Raw genomic sequence first — 16,463 nt, 5'->3', positions numbered from 1 at the left:
TCCTGATAAGGTCCTTTTCTCTTGCAAGTGCACCACCAGAAAACCATCTTCCCCTGCTTCTTATTTTGATTTTCTCCAGTGCCAGCACTTTCAGTACCCATCTAACTTACGAAATGCCTTTCTTTGCTGAGAGAGCAGCATGGTACTCAGCATGGCTCAGTTCTGGTGACATGAGCACAGCTCACCAAAATGAGGCAGAGGTGCAGCCTCCAACCTTTGAAAAGTTCTCTACTTCCCTGAAGAGCTCCATGACTTCCTGCTGAAGAAAGCCTAAAATTTTCTCTGGTAAGTCACAGCCAGGTTCATCAAAGATCAAAGCTGGGTTCCCTGATGTCAGAGCCACACACTTCCACGCCAGTACTTTGTCTGCTGTGAGTGGTGACCTTCATGGCCACAGGGCTGAAGGGCTCGGGGATTGTACACAAGCAGTTGGTACAAAGCATCTTCTGCCTGGGGATTTGTTCTGCGGCAAACCCTGCCTCAGAGCTGCAACTCGCACCACAGCATTAGGAGGATATTTTGGTGCTGTTGGACACAGGCTTGTGATGACCTAAGATCCTGCTGTCACATGAATATTGGTATTTCTTAAGAGAAGTTCTTCAGATCTTTTGCCTCCTGCCTGAGAGTGGGAAAAAGAGGCAAAGAGACCAGTCAGGGCAAGTGTGTGATACTGGAAGTAGCCGTTTGGTCTCTCGACCCTTTTTCTTCTGTTGGGTGTTGACCATCCTGGGAATGATCTCTCTGAGCAGACCTGCATGCACTGCTTGCCTGTCTTTCTGCCTCACAGTGCTCTCTACTGTCACACCAGTGCCTGCAAAAAGCAGCCAGCTATGGAAACCTCTTGTGGAACTTTTTTCATTTCTTGCAAGAACAGAAATGGTCTTCTGTTACTGCAAGTGCCTGTGCCCTACCGAAGATTCAGGTTGCCTGACCATTTTTTTCCTAAGTACCCAAATCTTAGAGTAGTAGCCACTAATTTTCAGTGGGACACAAATTCCTGACTCTGTCAGTTATTTTTAATGTTGCATTAAACCATTTCAATCGCCTTTGCCATCCCCTGTCTGTTTAAAAGATAAAAGTTCGTCCCAGAAGGACCAGGGCCAGACTTGGTCATGGCCTGTGGCTAATGCTGCAGATGCGAAGTAATAACAAACAGTTTCAGTTCAAGTTCTGGGCATTGTATCTGCTGCTGTTTCATGCTAACAGCATCACTCTAGCCAAGTTTCTGCCTTAGAGAGCAGCCAAGCTCCTCCCTGCCAATTATTCAGATAGTCACTCTTAAAATGAGAAAGAGCTTGGATGCTAGAAACCTGCTGTGCCATCTAGAATAGCTTGTAAGGTTGTTGTGCAAATTAATTCAATACTAATAGCAGAGCAACTTTGTGGAGGAGGAGATACAGAATCCATATAACAGAAACTAGCAGCAGTTGCTTTATCTTTATCCCTGCGGGTGATCCAGTATTGGTAACATGGGTAAGATGATCCAGCAGACTGGCAGTGCTGGTGAGAGGAGGCTGCTCTGTGAGGTCTGTGTGCCCCAAGGGTGGGCAGTGGTCTGTTGCTTCTCTGACCAAGGTTGTCTGTCTGATGAAATCAATAGCATTACAACATTTTGTGGTATTGTTATTTTCAGGCAGGCATCTGAAAAAGCAGTATTTTTCTGTCTGAATGGCTGTCAAAACAATATGAGCCCTTGTTCCCTTCTCTCCATAAGGTCCTGAGAATATGTGCAGAAGGTCACTCACCTCCTGGAAAAGTCACAGAATGGGTAAAATTGGAAGAACCATATCTGGTCCAATCTCCCTGCTCAGGCAGGGTCATCCTAGAGCATGTTGCACAGGACTGTGTCCAATTTTGGGACTGGTTGTTTGTGTTTCTATTAGTTTTGTTTTTGTTAACGAAAAAATCCTAGCTGCTGAGATGTTTTGAGAGTAACCAATGACTTGGAGTGCTTTGAGCCTGGATACATAGAAAACACAGCAGGAAGGCTCTTATTTTGGAAGAGGTAAGCACCTGCATTCTGGTAAGTTGAATTGTTACCTCAGACTCCTAAAAACTGATGTGTGCCGTGTTATTGGTAATTTCTGAAAATCTTGGCCAAACTGATGACGGCGCTTTGAACACACAGATCACCCCCTGTTCCTGGAGCCTTGCCTGCATCCAGCCTGCTCGTGTTCCATGTGCAGATCCCTGCTGTCAGGAATCAGCTCCCAAAGGCAGTCACCCACTGGCACCAGGTGTCACTGACACTTTCTGTTGAACAGGAGCATGGAACAGTGGGAAGGATAAGAAAGAACCATCCAGAGGGAAGAGCTGGGAAAAGGGGAGGGGAAAAAAATCTTAGAAGGAATAAGCTTCTTCCACAAAGGAAAAGGAAAAGAAATTGTAGATTTCTGGCCAGAGCACACTAGAGGTACAGCTGGAAAAATCTGACACACTGAGACTTGAAAATTTTATGTTAGTTTAAAGAATAAACTTTGAGTAAAGTTCTGCTTTAGAAGACTTCCCTCCCCCATTCCAACCTGGTGAACTGGAAGACTTCCTCTTCGCTACAAAATATGCTCTTATTTGGAAAAGCTGGGTTTTTAACAATTTCATGGGAAGAATAAGTATATAGTTATATAATATTGTCCTAATGGACATTTGCAGCTGTACTGAGATGCTAACAGCATGCAGAAACCATTATGTTTCCAGTTGTTTGGCAAAAGTTAAGAAACCTTATATATATATATATATATTTTAAAGTTAACTGTAAAGTAAATCCAGATGGTTCTGTCTCACACAGAAAAGCAGTCTTCAAACTAGACATGTAGTTGTAGCCTGGCTATAACTTGTTTTGATTACTGCAGATAGAGAGAAATGCTTTAAATGGCTGCACCCTTCTCACAAAACACTGCATGCCCTTGATTCTTGCTGAGGTCAACTGGCATTTACACCACACTGCATAAAACTTGTCTGACAATACCTAGCGTGCAGGAGTATCTCGCTGGGCGTTACTCATTTAATTTCTCTCTATACTGAAGTATTGCTTAATGGACTCCGTCAGGGTTGGGGCTCTGCTGAGACAGGCATTGCAGACCCATAAAACAAAAATGACAATTGCTACCCTAAGTAACCTACTCTTTGAGCCTGGGTTTGTGCTTCTCTCTTCATCTCCCAGCTACAGATTGCCATAAATATTGGTTGCATGCTTATTTTTGATTGATGTATTCAGAGTTTTATTTGATTCTTTAATAAGCTCTGTCTGTTGTGTTCATTACTTCATTTCAGCCAGACGTCGGTTGTGTTGCTGCTATCAGCAGGGGAATCAGAATTATGTTGACTTGTGAGGCCATTCTGCAAATCAAATCAAAGGGTCAGCTTTGCTTCACAGAGCAACAATTTCAGTGGCTGAATGTTTTAAGTTGACACATTAAGGAGCATTTCTAAAAGTCTGAAAATAGGAGGAACTGAAAGGTCCATCAGAAATTATAGACCTGTGATATGTTACTTTTTAATGTTTTGTGGTTTTCTTTTTGTACTCAATAAGCAAACGTTCTTGTAGATAAAGGTTGATGTTGTTCAAGTCAGATAACAAGTAGACACACTGTTTTATGAGCTTCTTGGGCAGTATTGTCAAGAGAGTAATTTGGATTTGACCTGATAGGAGTCAAATTTACTGGCCAGTGCATCTCTTGCTGTGTCTGTGACAGGGCTAATAGGCCAGCATCGTGGCTGTGTTTGTAAGAGAGTATGTGAGACGGGGACAAAGCAAGTTCCCTGGGGGTTAGGAAGGAAGGACCCCAGTCCTGAACAAGGCTCCCTGGGTTTGTGGGGTGAGGCTGGGGCCATGGCTCTGAAAGGCATTTTGTTCACTGTTCTGCTTTTTCTCTCACTGTCAGCAGAAAAAAAATGTTCTGGGAGATTTGTGTTGAAATGGAGTAGAGATCCCAAGGCATAGTAATGTGGAAAATAAGGATGAGGCCTTTCTTGTAACTTCCCCTTACTGAAGAATGCTGGGAACAGGGAGAGCCTGGGGCCCCAGATTGCTGACTCCCCTGTGCTCAGTCAGTGCTAAGGGGAAGGAAGCCCTGCAAGGAGAGCACCTACCAGAGGAATCCTATGCAGAGAGAGTATCCACTCATTCTGTGCTGTGCAGGGCGTCCTGATGTGCTCATCAGGCCCAAAAAAGGGGCATCTCCCATTGGTTAGTGTTTAAACTGACCTCTAAAGAAAATGGCACTGCCAAAAATCAAGGAGATTTTGTCCCTAATTTACCACAGTAACACACAGAGAATTGGGAAACTGACACAGTCTGTTTCTGCTCTTGCTATTCATGGGGATAAGAAGCTCTTTTTCTTCTACTTCTCCGTATCATTAATAACACATTGCTGCAGAGATTCCAGAAATGTGTGGTCCAACCTATTTCCTAAGCATAGCACACTTAAAAAAAATAAACAATAATAGTAGATACTTGGTATGTAACTCTGATCAGAAAAATTGTCCAGACATGCTGAGAGGAGGTTTCAGGTCAGAGTAATCTCATGGTATATGGAGTGCCAAATCTAGACTTAAATAGAGCTGGGAGACAGAAATTGGATTGATGTTTGCAGTCCACTTGGTACATGCTTCTGGCTTGCTGGCAAGGCAAATGGGGAAACACCAGATTTGCCATGCTGGTGTCATTGGTCTGGTGTCTGTTCCACTGGCTGTGGTCAGTAACAAACCCATTAAAGGAAACTATATGAAATCTGTGCTCCCTACTTATGGGATAAATTTTCTGCCCTTGAGAAAATCTGTTTACTCTTCCCACTCCACCTCCTTAGATAAAGCTTGGCTGAAAGCCTAGAGTTTTACATCTTTTCCAAAACTATTTATTTTCTTCCAATGTAAATTGTCTCTGATGGCGGTTTTTCTTATTTATGTGACTACATTATACCCTCTTTAACTCTTCTGTGGTCTTTGCCTCCAAGTGTTCTGATAATGAGTTGGACAGACTAAATAACAATGACAACTACAACACTTAACTGGTTTGAAATATGTCCCCTTTTCATTCTTCCTTAGCAAGTTTGTGGGAAGTTTACCCAGCCACTGCTCAGGTGCAGCTGTTCTGCTGTACTTGGAACATCTGGTCCTGTGGTACTGTATGGCTATGACCTACCCTCCTTCTCGAAGTAATCAGCTGCACTTCAAGTCATAAACCCCCACAACAGCAAAACAATGTCTCATAATCCACCAGGAATGCTCCAAACCACCTCAGGGCAAGTGCCTTTTAATGACTTTTTGCTCTGAGTTTGATCAGGTTCCAGACTATTTTAAGCTGAGAACACCATAAATGCTGGAAATTAGGTACTCCATTTCAGGAAAAATGCAAAATCCAGACTGAGTAGATCTGCAAAGCAGAAATAGGGTTGTTACATTATGAGAGAGATAGCAAGGCTGCCTTAATAGATGGCATTCAAGTACAGCTGCTTATGGTTCTTAACTGGTGTTGGCCCATGAAATGCATACTTAGAAAGGAAATTGGGGAGAGCTAACACATGCCTGGGGGCTTTGAAGTTATTATCATCCACATGCATAAGAACAGGAGATCCTCTCTAGTCCAGCAAGTACTGAGAAATGAATGAGTTTGGCGCATACATCAAAGGTCTTCACTTGTAATTTGCTTAAGAGATTAAAAATGAAATATGAGGGAATTATTGAGGAAGAGCAAGCTGCTGTTTTTTCCCCCTTGCAGCAGGAAAGAACAATTGAGCATCTATTCTGACTGAAAGTGATTACTGAAAAGCTTTCTGACAACCTGGAGAAAAACAGCAGTTGCATCTTAGTTTCACTGACATCAAATAAGCTTTTGATTTACTGAGACCCAACTGGACCTGTCCAGCGCCAAGGATTGTCTTTGAGAAGCAAACAAACTTCATAAAGCTCTTTTTTTTTTTTACAGAGCCACAATCTCTAAAGCAATGCATTGCCAGACCATGAAATGTGCTCTTCATTTCAGCTACCAGAAATATTCAAAACCTAGTGACAAACACCTGAAGGTTGCTACTTTTCCCATGCCTATCAAATGTAATTTTGACTAAGGTTCTTGAGTCTGAGTAACCATAAGGAAGGAGAAAGCATTGACAAGTTATTAAGTCATAGCCAGGTTAGGAGATATGGAAGCTTGATAACAACTGTGGACTTCTGGGGGAAAAAACTATGAAACCTTTGGAGATGGAAGGAGGAGACAAGTGGCTTCCTGGAACAGCTTCCAGTAGGGTTGCAGAGCATGGGAAACCCTTATTTTTGGGATTTGAGGAAAGAATGTGATGAATTTTTGAAAAGAATCCAGAGATATTGGCAGAAGTCTAGATCATGTAAGTCTTCCCATTGCACATCCTTTTCTGTGGCCAAGTCAGAGATGCTGTGGAAGAACTTGTTGCCTCTGAATTAAAATCACATATCTTTAAACAGATCCTGGCCTTCTTTGGAACTGATACAGGAAGCGATGGGTGTTAGTCTATAACATGACCCAAAATGCTGACTACAGATCATTTCCATGCTTACTTTGAAAATTTCCTTGACAGAATAAAATTTATGTGGTTTGTTGACTTTATATCTATCATGCTTTAACATCTTTTCTTCCCTTCACCACCTCAAATTCTTATTGAGTGTTCTTGGTCCACATAATTTTCTTTAGGTTGGAATTTTACCTGCTTTTCTATGTTCTGAAGTGGGTGGTCCTTAAAAAAATCTTGTCTGTTACTTTGTTGTTTCTTGAGCAGAACATCACCAGTCCAGCTCATTGTTTTTATATCATGGAGGCACAAGGCAGTAGTAATAAAAATGACAGTAGGTTTTCCAGTCAGAATTAATCAACTACATTTATGAGCATTGCTGCTCTTAATTTTTCTGCAGTGTTAAAATAGTCACTTGTTAAAACAGCCAATCTTGTCCACATTTTTCAACCCACAGAAATAAACACACACTGAAAATTTTGAGGCAAGCTATTAGCTTGACCCACTGCTTTTCCAGTAAAACACCAAAGCACCTGCATCTGTGCAGCTGTGTTTCAACACACCTTATTCCAGCTGTTACAAATGCTGATTTCACTGTAAACTATGGATTCAGTCCTCTGCATTTTCCTGACTTACAGACAGTGAAGTGACAACCAATTATTTTAAAAGAACGTTAATGTAGAGGGTTTTCACATGGATGAAAATGTGAAAGCCACCACAGACCTGAGAACACAGCCTAGTAGCAGAAAAGAGCATGGAAAGGGGTGTCAGGAGACACTTTGCTGCCAGAAAGGGAGTGCCAGGGGACAGGACTGGCCATCAGAAACACTTACTTAAGGATTAAAACTGTGGGAAAACTGGCTGGATGTTCAGTGAGATGATTTTAAAAAATCTTTGCAGGAAAAGAGGACTTGGGGCTGAGATGCAGACCCTAAGTGTTTGAAAAATTTGAGCTATCAACAGGAGTTGCTGCCTAATGCAATTATAGCTAATTTACTATCAGAAAAGTCATATGTATAAACAGTGCATAAAATTCTTGCTGAGCATATTTTTGAAATGTCTTGAATTGTTTGGTGCTATGAGTAAGCCTGGTTTTTGAGAAAGAGAACTACATGGCATGCCAGAGATAAATACAGGTTTTACCTATTGACTTGTGTCTTTAAAGAGAGAGGAAGAGAGCAGGTGGAGGGTGAAAAACCTAAAGGAAGAAAAACTTGAAAGTAGAATACTGTATCAAATATTGTTTCCTTGGAAACAAAAAGGAAGATTACATCACAGGGTTCAAGCCTATAAATAGAAACCTAGCAGTGCAGATACAAAAGAAACTCTTGTTCCTAGAGAGAGAATGTAGAAATGAAGATGACCTCCCTTTAGACACTGCTGTCACAATGCGGTCAGCACAACCTGATCGTGAGGAGGAGCAGTGAATTTAGCTGATGGTACATGACAGTCCTCTCTCAATTAGCTGTAGCAGTCAGCTCAGGGAACTGGTTCAGCTGGTGAGAAGAGGTACAATTTTCAGGCTGCTATAAATACCATCAGTGTCTCCAGAGCCCTGCTATGCTGCTGTGGCAGAAATTACTGAAAGTCTTCAGCCTGAACTCTAAATCCTTTGGGCAGCCGTGACAGGACAGAGAAAACATAAGACTGTAGTAATGTTTGTAAGAAACAACCTGGGCAAAGCATCTCCGTGCTCTGGTGGGAGTTCAGGCCTTTGGAGAACATGAGCTGCGACTCATGGGAGTGACTCGGGGTTTGTTCTCCTGTGGACCCCACTATGCCCTGCCCCCTTCTCCTGTCTCTCTTGCTCCTGCTGCATTTGTGTGACTGTCATTCCTGTGCTGAGGGCTGTGGGGGTGAGCAGGAGCACCTGAGGAGGCTCTCGAGGCAGGCACAGAGGGGTGGCTCAGAACACACTGGGTGCCTGCCCTGCTGGTCTCAGTGGTGTTGGGGGCCAAGCTCTTGCATCCTGCTAGTGTGAACTGTGATTGCAAGTGTTTTCTGTTTCTGAGTTATGTTTCCTGATGCTGTGGAATATTTATACAATGAGTTGCTAAACCAAATAATGATATTTTCATTGTTACAGATGAGTTCCTTTGGACTATGCAGTGGTTCATCTTACAACCTTTACTTTTTAGCGACATGAAACTTTCTCTCTGCAGCCGAACTCTCATGTGAGTGTGTATAAACAACACTGCTAAAAGGATAGCTCTAAAATTGGGCAATTCATGCATCTTATGGGCTAATGTAGCTAAATCTGCCTTCGGAATTCTAAAGCCTTGAATAAATTGTATTATTGTACAGTCTTTCCATATGTTTAAAAAAATAAATCAATTGGCTATGGCTCTTTTAGGAAATAATCCCCCTCAAATTGAGACACAGATTTGTTCCATCAGTTTGTATATGATAACTTAGGGTCTGGTCAAATTTCTGCTTTCTGGTGGGAATCATCCTGGTTTGAGTTGGGAACTTAGTGTGACCAACAGCTCACAAAGGATTGCTCCTTCCCAGAGCTGACAGAGTAGGGACTGGAGGTACTGGTAAATGAAAAGATTTCTTAAATGTCCCAATGTCATGGATGTTGATGATGCTGTAATATATATGTATGTATACATCCTTCCCTGGCACTGCTCAATATAAGGCATAGCCAAGTCAATGAAGCAGCATATGCTCCCAGCTGCTTTAGCCCTAGGATATGGTGTGCCAGGTGGCAGAACTCTACTCTTGTAGCTTTTTTTCCATGTCTTGTAACGTGGTACATAGTCCTAAATCTACCAAAGAATCTCAGCTTTCCTTGGCAGGGAAGAGGAGGAGGAGGAGGAATCTAAGTTTATTGTCCTTGTCTAGAAAATAATGAAAACAATTAACTTTAAGACAAATAATAAAATCCCATGCTTTATAAAGATATCCTCGCAATGGGAAGGGGTATATATGTGTGTGATACAAGAGTTCTAAACATCTGGGGCTGACAGAATTACAATTCTTGCTTAGGTAGATACAGGAGTCATTTGCATGTGTCTGAGTCTAGCTGTGATTCTTCATCCAAGACTGCTATTACCATAATAAATTTTTAAGAACGCAGAGCTATGAATGTCTAGTGCTAAGGGAAATCTGGATAGGATTTGAACCTTGTAGTTTGTGTCAATCTTCAGTTTAATCTTGTTGTTTTAATTTGAAAGAATTGTAAAGGATTTGGCATACTTGTTTTCATGGGAGAAGTGGTTTGAGTGGGGAGGGGATGCTGATATGATGATGCTATCTGTGACTTGCTTGAGCTTGCTGCTGTAATCTCTCATGTCTGAATCATTGTGCCTGCACAGTTTGCTTCTTTCTTTTCAAAATAGAAGTTCTACATTGTAAATTGATATTCTGTGATGCAGTGTTCTGCCAGTATAATCACAGAGTTCCAGAAGTGCACTTCCAATATATTGCATGGAAAAACTACTAGAATATGTAGATTTTTTAAAGTTTTTTTTTTCCAAGTTGCCCAAAATTAATTTCTTTATTTTTTAGCAGACTAGTACCTTTATTGGCAGGCAAGCATTTCTGAGCATTGGGACGACTGGATGACCAGCTTGAGAAAGATGTATTTGTCTGTTAAAATGCTTTTGGATGGCTGGCCAGTCATTCTGCTATGGCCCTGGTACTTGACATCTGACCAAAAGGAAGTGGGAGAGCAGAGATGCTGTGAAGTTGATATATGTCTGGTGTGAAGCAGGCTGGGTTAGAAACTGGAAGTCTTGCTGAAGGTTAATAGTGATGGTAAAACTAGCATGTAACCACATGGAGGTTTAACAGAATATAAACTAATTTTTTTTCTTCCAAAAAAATGTCAGTAGGTAAAAACATCAGGTGAATTGAAGAACATAATAGAAGAAACAAACAATTTTATTTGTAAAATTCTAAATACTCTTTGTGTTACTGACTTCTCCCAAGCACTCCCTACCTCCCTGAAGAGCCACATCTTGCTATTCTGCCTGATCAAATGAGCTGTTTAAATTAAAAGCACTCTGAGACTAACATGCATGCCAGAACTGTTTTCCTTGGTACAGTTTTCATTTCTTGTTATATTATGCCTCCTTTGATTAATTCAAATATGTAGGAAATTAAAAAGATGGTCACTGATTTTCAATCAGTTATGTATTCTAGTCAGGTATCAGCTAATTACACGCAGACAATTAGCACTTGCATCTGAGAAATATGTAGTTTAGCCTTCACCTGTGCAGAGTGTGCAAGGCTGGGACTTCCCTAGGAAAAGTGAGGAGGAGGAGAGCAGTCTCCCCTGGTCTGTGATGGTATTTGGTCCCAGGATCCAGGAGCTGGGGTGCAGCCTCTCCCTGCAGCCAAGTGCTGCCTGGCTGATGAGGCTGGGTCCTCACTGGTGTAGATATTCCTTCTGCAAAACCCTTGGCCAGGGAACATCTTCAGGGAACATTCAGGGAATCATCTTGTTGTTGGCCATTATAGATTGAACCCTTTAGAAATGTTCTCTGCATGGGTGACCTAGCCAAGTCACAAGTACTGGTACCTCCAAGCATGGCCATAGCCACAAAAATTGCGCAGCTTTTTGATAGTTACACATACACACACAGAGGATTGGAAATGCAAGTCAATGAATATAACAAAAAGTAAATTTAATTCTCCAAATATTCTCAGTTTGAATAGTCTCTGATAAAATGTTTTCTTCCCTCTAGTGAGAATAGCAAAGAAAATTGTCTTTGAGTCCAGCCCTGGGATCCTGCTGTGTCTCTCTTGTGAATGAGCAATGAAAAGTGGCCATTCATTGCTGAATGATTATTTTTCCCCTTCAATGGAGTGGGGGGGGAGAAACCCTCCAAAATCCAAGTCTTCTATGAGTCCAGCAGACTAAAAGCATGATGAAACCTCTGGAGGGAAGTAAAAAGTTATGAATGGAGAATAAAATACTGATGCAGAGCAAAAGGGCTGTTGTGTATAAAGAGCAGATGGGAAAATGTTGAGTTTCAAGTTTAAAAGACAAGGATCTGAATCTCATTCAGCTGAGCAGGGGAAGTGGTTTGGGTTTCCTTTCCTTGGAGGTTGGCTCCACTTGATGAATTGTCGAGATGTGCTATAAATGTTTAAGATTTATAGGAGAGGCTCCAAGTAATACTAATGAATAGCTAAAAATAGATATGATAGGAAAATATAAACTGACAAACAGATCATCCAGCACAACAATAACTTCATAATCATGCAACTGTTGCCAACTGAAGATGGGAGATGTGGCTTGAAAATGAGCTTTTGTTTTTCACATCTGAAAGTTAAAGGAGTCGGAGTGGAAACAGATGTTCTTGAAAACAACGTGTCAGAATAACTCTAGTAACAGCCAATTGTCACCAGAGCTGAGCAAATAATTCCTTGCTTACTCTTCCCTAGCTGATGGTTTTCCAGTGGTGGGTGGGGATTTTGTAAGGAACTGATTTATTTATTTATTCATTGTAAGCAACCTAAATGATGTTGAAGCAAAAATTTTCAGTGTCTCACTTCTTACAGTTCTGTGCTTCTTGGGAATTTTTGTTGAAGAGCTGTTGATCTTCCAAAAGCAATCTTAAGGGCTTTGATGGATCATTTTGGTTGTAAATGTTTTTGAGTATTGAATTTTTGATATTTAGTATTAGATTAATTAATTAATTATAATTGTTATTGAACTAGGAGGAATTAGATGATTTGTTTTCATAGAAAGAGGTTTGTAGAACAGCAACTGTCAGAAGTGTTTTACACTGGGAACAACCACACTAGATCTTATCTACTACAACAGCAGAATTATTGAGCTTTCATTTTTACTGTCTGCTGAACACCTACAGAAGAGAAACATTCAACTCAATAGCTGATGTGTGGACAGACAGAAGCATCAAAGATCCTTTGTGCTGCTATGAACTTGGTCTGTGCTGGATGTCTGTTTAATGTGCTGGAATATCTTTGTGGTCATGAAGATGACTGCCAACAAACAGGACCAGTCTGCAGCAATTGGGGGACCCTATTCCTTGATAAGTAACATTTTGTGTGAGAGGAGGCTCTGCCCATACCTTGAGCAACAGACAGATCAGATCAGAAGTGTGAGCTGAATCCCAGTCTTGCTTTTTAACTTGGTGTTTAAGAACTACTGTTTTTATCTGTCCAGCTGGCTGGACTTGCTTGTGCAGATTTTCTATTTGTACTATTGTGAAAATAGTTTTATTTGCAATGGTATTTCCATTGGGAGATGCCTTTGTCTGCAGAGTCACTTCCCTGAGAGTGGTTTCAAAAGTTAATCTGTGGAGAATATTGCATCTTGTTTTGCAGTATTCAGATACCCCTTTACAATGTAAAGTAACAGAAGTTATTCTTTTTCAGATACTATTATTACCTTTACTTGCCACCACCTTATTGTCTGAAATGTGGGCAGAGCTCAAAGATCCGGGCAAGTTGTCATGGACTTCACTTTAATTTAGTAATCAAATGAGAGAAGTCTGGATAAGACATGATATGGCAACATCACAGAAACTGCTTTGTGGCAGGGTGGAGAATAACTACTGGCAGAGGAGGAAGAAAAAGGACAGTTTTTTAGAGAATGAGGCAAGTTTGCTTGAACAGCTGGGGTTGTTGAGCATCAAGATGATTGAAGGATGTTATGGAGGCAGAAGCAGGAGGAGGAGAGACAGAGTCAGCTCCTCAGCTAACACTGCTGGGTATTTTTAGGAGTCTTCCTGAGAGTGCTTTCTGTATATAAACAGTCAAGGCAGAGGTGGGGGGGAGCAGTGTAACTCAATGATACTTGTACTGCAAATAGTACATTGCAAAGAGCAAATTGTTTGACTTTATTAAACTGCAGCCTCCTGCAACAGATCAAGGGTCTAGTTTCTAAGCAAAATAATTGTAGCCTAAAGAAAACTTAAATGTTGAAAGTCCCATAGGCCCTAGATTCCTGTTTGACTTGGCTTCAGGAGCTGCACATACTGTTTGAACCTCAGACTATGAAGTAAATTTGCAAAGCACAAGATGTTTTGAAACCCCTTTCCACAGTAACACATAGCCTTGTTATCAGAAAAATACAGGACAAAAGACAATGGGAGGAGGATCAGTCTGGCAAGTGGGCTTGACAGTGCTTTGCAATTCTGGTGGGCCTGGCAGGAGCTGGGCAGATCTGGTCTAGGCATCACGGTTAATGTCACCTGGGGGTGGTGGGCAGTGCCAGGGTTAAAGCAGAATCGGAGCCATGGTCTAGCTTGGAAGAGGGCAGTGTAATGCAGAACCGGGGTCTGCCTGAGACTGCTTCCCTCCACCCTTGTTTACAGGCATGGGGGGTTATTTAGGGTGCTGTACCTGAAGAGTGGTCCTGTGTGTGCTGGAAGCAAAAGCTATGGATGAAGATGCTCCCATAGGAGAGCCATCCTTGCTGCCACAACTCCAAAGCTACCTGTACAAGGAGGAATGAGTCAATGCACCTGTGAGAAAAAGGCTGACACTCTGAGCTGCTGCCACTACACATAGTGAGTACCTGGATAATATCTTGGCTGGCATTTCTTTCCATGGGAAACCTGTCATTGGCACCATCTCTTTGCATGAAACTTGTTGAAAATTTCTGTCCTCTCTTCCCTTGGTTCCTTGCACAGCAGATTTATGGCCTCATTTTCCTTTTACAAATAAAACCCTAAGCACAAATCCAAAGGATAAATAACACAGTGCAGACATGCCCATGGCAATATTCTCTGTATCACTGCTGAATGTGAGAGGAAAAGCTAGTGAAGGCAAGATATCTCATGTGAGAAAACGCCTCTCGTGCTTTTGTGCCAATACTGGAGTTTGGAGAGCAATCCTCTCGTGCTTTTCCCCAAACATCCTGTTTCAGCTCAGGCAAACTTGGGGTGTCTGCAAAAAGGGGCCAAGGCACCCATCCTTCCTGGCAGGGTTTTTGTGAGGGAGGTATACCAGCTCCACCACTGCACTCAAGGTTTCTCTTTCATAAGGACGGAATGGACAAGTTCATAAAAAAACCGGAGTGTTTGCTCTGCACCAGGTAAGGGTGTTCATGGAAATGGTAGTGGTGTCACTGCCACTGCCCATTAACACTTTAAGAGGCTTTTGTTAACCAAGCACAGGAGCAATAAGCCTCAGTGTGCAGGACATGTGGGTCAGAGGATAGGACTAAATTGTCATCAATACAGAGCCTGCCCCTGTGGCCCTGCCAGGCCACCTCCATGGTGCTGCAGCCCTCACAAAGAGGGGACCTAATGGTGGGCTCAATAACATTGTCTCCTGAAGGGTGGAGAACCTGTAAGGAGATGGGGGACCTGCTTCTCACTGTCTGTACTTCACAGCAATGCAAAGCACTCAAAATAGGACAGGCACTTCTAGAAAAGGATTTTTTTATCCTGGGATTGGATTATTCTCTTTGGGTCTTTTTGAGTGTTTTTGACCTCTTGTTTTTACTCTTTAGTTGGGTTTTTTCCCGTGTTGAAGAGGAAGCGTCTACTATGCACCCATAATGGTGACAAGAGCCAGAAGGCCTACTCTGCCAGTGCCCTAGCTTACCTTGCACACTGCAGCTCCAGACAGATGTATTGATCCCAGCTGCAAGTTATGGATGGCAGGGAAATCCATGGCCTGCCCTGGCTGGCTAAAATAGTCTCACAATGGCCAAAAGGCCTCAGCTGGGGTAACTTTAGGCTCAGTCAGTCTCACAAGTTGCTCACTTTAAGTTCTTCCCCGTGACCACATATGTTTCCAGATGTGCAACTCATTGGAAATGATGACCTGTCCTGATGGGCTCAATGCATGGAGATTTTGGACTGTTGTGTTTCATACACTTCTTGTGCTTTAATATAGGGATTGGCATGGGTCAAGCTACAGAGGCTTGAAGGGTGTGGTTAGTAAGGCAACTGAAAACACCACTCACAAAAAAGCTTCAGCATGGTCTGCAATAAAAAAGAATCCCAGACAGACCAAGGTGGAAGAGACCCAAGTGCCAGGAGTGGTTCAGTCACTATGCTTACTGAAATCTAATATCCTTGCTGTGGCAGGCAATAAGAGGCCTGTGAAAACTATAACCTCACTGATTTTTTTCCATCATTAGCTATGACCTCGCTTCTGACTGCTTACTCCAGTCTCAAAGGATGGGACCCTTTCTGGAGGGAAGACATGTGCCTCTGTTCCCTGAGAGGAAATTAGTCTGTAGCATTGCTATGCTTTACTTAATATGTTTATGAAAGTGGAAACACCACCTGAATTCCTCTATAGACTCTGCAGGGAAATCATGTTTCCATATTGTATTATGAGAAATGAAGCAAAGGTGTGCTATGCTCAGTTAATATTTTTAATGTATGGAGGTAAAAGAAACTTCAGTTCAGAAGAAGTATATGCTTCCCTCTTTCTATTCAACATCCATGGTGCTATAAATACAAACTGCAGGGTACTTTCAGAACTGAGAGCCTTTAAGGCTTCTCGAGGGAAAACATCACACCAAATTAATCTGCCGTCAAGTGGAAATTCTATATTGTTTGCATTTGCCAATGTTCTGTATGTGGCTGTAATTGCACTGGAGCAAATATCTGCTTCGAGTTCTTCACAAGATTAAATGTAGCCAATTGGGCGTAAAAGAGTAATTGAAATGCAGAGCTGCTACTTTGGATTTGTTAGAGGCATTGCTCATTTTTGCTCTGACATGACGACGCTAGGTTCTGACTTTCCGCTAAAACAGGGAAATTTGGGGAATGTGATTTCGAGCATCGGGTTGCAAGCTAAGAGGAGGACATTTCTGTCTGGCACTGCGCTGCCCCGCAGTGTGCCAGCGGGCAGTGTGCCCTGGGCATGCTCCTTGCTCCATGCATGCAAGGGGACACCTTCCTCTCTCTGAGCAGCTGAGAGGCTGTCAACAGCTGGGCCCCAGGGTGCAGCGTCTGCTTGAGAGCTCCAGAGCTGGCTCTTGAGGATTTCATGGTCCTTAAGTTCTGAATATTCGCCATACTCAGCAAACTAGTGAAGGTC

The sequence above is a fragment of the Pseudopodoces humilis genome, chromosome 9, assembly GCF_049639895.1.
Source record: "Pseudopodoces humilis isolate 2021_Gansu_Grassland_sample_001 chromosome 9, ASM4963989v1, whole genome shotgun sequence".
Taxonomy (NCBI): Eukaryota; Metazoa; Chordata; class Aves; order Passeriformes; family Paridae; genus Pseudopodoces; species Pseudopodoces humilis.
The sequence above is the reverse complement of the archived record's forward strand: the minus strand, read 5'-3'. Positions refer to the sequence as shown.